Raw genomic sequence first — 5,806 nt, 5'->3', positions numbered from 1 at the left:
CATAATATATAGATAACCATAATATGTATACAGCCATAATATATAGATACCATAATATATAGATACCATAATATATAGATACCATAATATATAGATAACCATAATGTGTATACAGCCATAATATATAGATACCATAATATATAGATACCATAATATATAGATACCATAATATATAGATACCATAATATGTATACAGCCATAATATATAGATACCATAATGTGTATACAGCCATAATATATAGATACCATAATATATAGATACCATAATATATAGATACCATAATATATAGATACCATAATGTATAGATACCATAATATATAGATACCATAATATATAGATACCATAATGTATAGATACCATAATATATAGATACCATAATATATAGATACCATAATATGTATACAGCCATAATATATAGATACCATAATGTGTATACAGCCATAAAATATAGATATCATAATGTGTATACAGCCATAATATATAGATACCATAATATATAGATACCATAATATGTATACAGCCATAATATATAGATACCATAATATATAGATACCATAATATATAGATACCATAATATATAGATACCATAATATGTATACAGCCATAATATATAGATACCATAATGTTTATACAGCCATAATGTGTATACAGCCATAATATATAGATACCATAATGTGTATACAGCCATAATGTGTATACAGCCATAATATATAGATACCATAATATATAGATACCATAATATGTATACAGCCATAATATATAGATACCATAATGTGTATACAGCCATAATATATAGATACCATAATGTGTATACAGCCATAATATATAGATACCATAATGTGTATACAGCCATAATGTGCATACAGCCATAATGTGTATACAGCCATAATATATAGATACCATAATATGTATACAGCCATAATATATAGATACCATAATATATAGATACCATAATGTGTATACAGCCATAATATATAGATACCATAATATATAGATACCATAATATATAGATACCATAATATATAGATACCATAATATGTATACAGCCATAATGTGTATACAGCCATAATATATAGATACCATAATGTGTATACAGCCATAATGTGTATACAGCCATAATATATAGATACCATAATGTGTATACAGCCATAATATATAGATACCATAATGTGTATACAGCCATAATATATAGATACCATAATGTTTATACAGCCATAATGTGTATACAGCCATAATATATAGATACCATAATGTGTATACAGCCATAATGTGTATACAGCCATAATATATAGATACCATAATATATAGATACCATAATATGTATACAGCCATAATATATAGATACCATAATATATAGATACCATAATATGTATACAGCCATAATGTGTATACAGCCGTAATATGTAGATATCATAATGTGTATACAGCCATAATATATAGATACCATAATATGTATACAGCCATAATATATAGATACCATAATATATAGATACCATAATGTGTATACAGCCATAATGTGTATACAGCCATAATATATAGATACCATAATGTGTATACAGCCATAATATGTATACAGCCATAATATATAGATACCATAATATGTATACAGCCATAATATATAGATACCATAATATATAGATACCATAATGTGTATACAGCCATAATGTGTATACAGCCATAATATGTATACAGCCATAATATATAGATACCATAATATGTATACAGCCATAATATATAGATACCATAATATATAGATACCATAATATATAGATACCATAATATATAGATACCATAATGTGTATACAGCCATAATATATAGATACCATAATGTGTATACAGCCATAATATATAGATACCATAATGTGTATACAGCCATAATATATAGATACCATAATATATAGATACCATAATGTGTATACAGCCATAATATATAGATACCATAATATATAGATACCATAATATATAGATACAATAATATATAGATACCATAATGTGTATACAGCCATAATATATAGATACCATAATATATAGATACCATAATATATAGATACCATAATATATAGATACCATAATGTGTATACAGCCATAATATATAGATACCATAATATATAGATACCATAATGTGTATACAGCCATAATATATAGATACCATAATATATAGATACCATAATGTGTATCCAGCCATAATATATAGATACCATAATATATAGATACCATAATATGTATACAGCCATAATATATAGATACCATAATATGTATACAGCCATAATATATAGATATCATAATATATAGATACCATAATGTTTATACAGCCGTAATATATAGATACCATAATGTGTATACAGCCATAATATATAGATACCATAATATATAGATACCATAATATATAGATACCATAATGTGTATACAGCCATAATATATAGATACCATAATATGTATACAGCCATAATATATAGATACCATAATATATAGATACCATAATGTTTATACAGCCGTAATATATAGATACCATGTGTATACAGCCATAATATATAGATACCATAATATATAGATACCATAATGTGTATACAGCCATAATATATAGATACCATAATATATAGATACCATAATATATAGATACCATAATGTTTATACAGCCGTAATATATAGATACCATAATGTGTATACAGCCATAATATATAGATACCATAATATATAGATACCATAATGTGTATACAGCCATAATATATAGATACCATAATATGTATACAGCCATAATATATAGATACCATAATATATAGATACCATAATATATAGATACCATAATATGTATACAGCCATAATATATAGATACCATAATATGTATACAGCCATAATATATAGATACCATAATATATAGATACCATAATATATAGATACCATAATATATAGATACCATAATATATAGATACCATAATATATAGATACCATAATATATAGATACCATAATATATAGATACCATAATATGTATACAGCCATAATGTATAGATACCATAATATGTATACAGCCATAATATATAGATACCATAATATATAGATACCATAATATATAGATACCATAATATATAGATACCATAATATATAGATACCATAATATATAGATACCATAATATATAGATACCATAATGTGTATACAGCCATAATATATAGATACCATAATGTGTATACAGCCATAATGTGTATACAGCCATAATATATAGATACCATAATGTGTATACAGCCATAATGTGTATACAGCCATAATATATAGATACCATAATGTGTATACAGCCATAATGTGTATACAGCCATAATATATAGATACCATAATATGTATACAGCCATAATGTGTATACAGCCATAATATATAGATACCATAATATGTATACAGCCATAATATATAGATACCATAATATATAGATACCATAATATATAGATACCATAATATATAGATACCATAATATATAGATACCATAATGTGTATACTGCCATAATATATAGATACCATAATGTGTATACAGCCATAATATATAGATACCATAATATATAGATACCATAATATATAGATACCATAATATATAGATACCATAATATATAGATACCATAATATATAGATACCATAATGTGTATACAGCCATAATGTGTATACAGCCATAATATATAGATACCATAATATATAGATACCATAATATGTAGATACCATAATATGTAGATACCATAATATATAGATACCATAATATGTATACAGCCATAATATATAGATACCATAATGTGTATACAGCCATAATGTGTATACAGCCATAATATGTATACAGCCATAATATATAGATACCATAATATATAGATACCATAATATGTATACAGCCATAATATATAGATACCATAATATATAGATACCATAATATGTATACAGCCATAATGTGTATACAGCCGTAATATGTAGATATCATAATGTGTATACAGCCATAATATATAGATACCATAATATGTATACAGCCATAATATATAGATACCATAATATATAGATACCATAATATATAGATACCATAATGTGTATACAGCCATAATGTGTATACAGCCATAATATATAGATACCATAATGTGTATACAGCCATAATATGTATACAGCCATAATATATAGATACCATAATATGTATACAGCCATAATATATAGATACCATAATATATAGATACCATAATGTGTATACAGCCATAATGTGTATACAGCCATAATATGTATACAGCCATAATATATAGATACCATAATATGTATACAGCCATAATATATAGATACCATAATATATAGATACCATAATATATAGATACCATAATATATAGATACCATAATGTGTATACAGCCATAATATATAGATACCATAATGTGTATACAGCCATAATATATAGATACCATAATGTGTATACAGCCATAATATATAGATACCATAATATATAGATACCATAATATATAGATACAATAATATATAGATACCATAATGTGTATACAGCCATAATATATAGATACCATAATATATAGATACCATAATATATAGATACCATAATATATAGATACCATAATGTGTATACAGCCATAATATATAGATACCATAATATATAGATACCATAATGTGTATACAGCCATAATATATAGATACCATAATATATAGATACCATAATGTGTATCCAGCCATAATATACAGATACCATAATATATAGATACCATAATATGTATACAGCCATAATATATAGATACCATAATATGTATACAGCCATAATATATAGATATCATAATATATAGATACCATAATGTTTATACAGCCGTAATATATAGATACCATAATGTGTATACAGCCATAATATATAGATACCATAATATATAGATACCATAATATATAGATACCATAATGTGTATACAGCCATAATATATAGATACCATAATATGTATACAGCCATAATATATAGATACCATAATATATAGATACCATAATGTTTATACAGCCGTAATATATAGATACCATGTGTATACAGCCATAATATATAGATACCATAATATATAGATACCATAATGTGTATACAGCCATAATATATAGATACCATAATATATAGATACCATAATATATAGATACCATAATGTTTATACAGCCGTAATATATAGATACCATAATGTGTATACAGCCATAATATATAGATACCATAATATATAGATACCATAATGTGTATACAGCCATAATATATAGATACCATAATATGTATACAGCCATAATATATAGATACCATAATATATAGATACCATAATATATAGATACCATAATGTGTATACAGCCATAATATATAGATACCATAATGTGTATACAGCCATAATGTGTATACAGCCATAATATATAGATACCATAATATATAGATACCATAATATATAGATACCATAATATATAGATACCATAATATATAGATACCATAATATATAGATACCATAATATGTATACAGCCATAATATATAGATACCATAATATATAGATACCATAATATATAGATACCATAATGTGTATACAGCCATAATATATAGATACCATAATATATAGATACCATAATATATAGATACCATAATATGTATACAGCCATAATATATAGATACCATAATGTGTAAACAGCCATAATATATAGATACCATAATATATAGATACCATAATATATAGATACCATAATATATAGATACCATAATATGTATACAGCCATAATATATAGATACCATAATGTGTATACAGCCATAATATATAGATACCATAATATATAGATACCATAATATATAGATA

This window comes from Salvelinus fontinalis, chromosome 23 (assembly GCF_029448725.1).
Source record: "Salvelinus fontinalis isolate EN_2023a chromosome 23, ASM2944872v1, whole genome shotgun sequence".
Classification (NCBI taxonomy): Eukaryota; Metazoa; Chordata; class Actinopteri; order Salmoniformes; family Salmonidae; genus Salvelinus; species Salvelinus fontinalis.
This window is presented reverse-complemented; position numbering follows the sequence as displayed.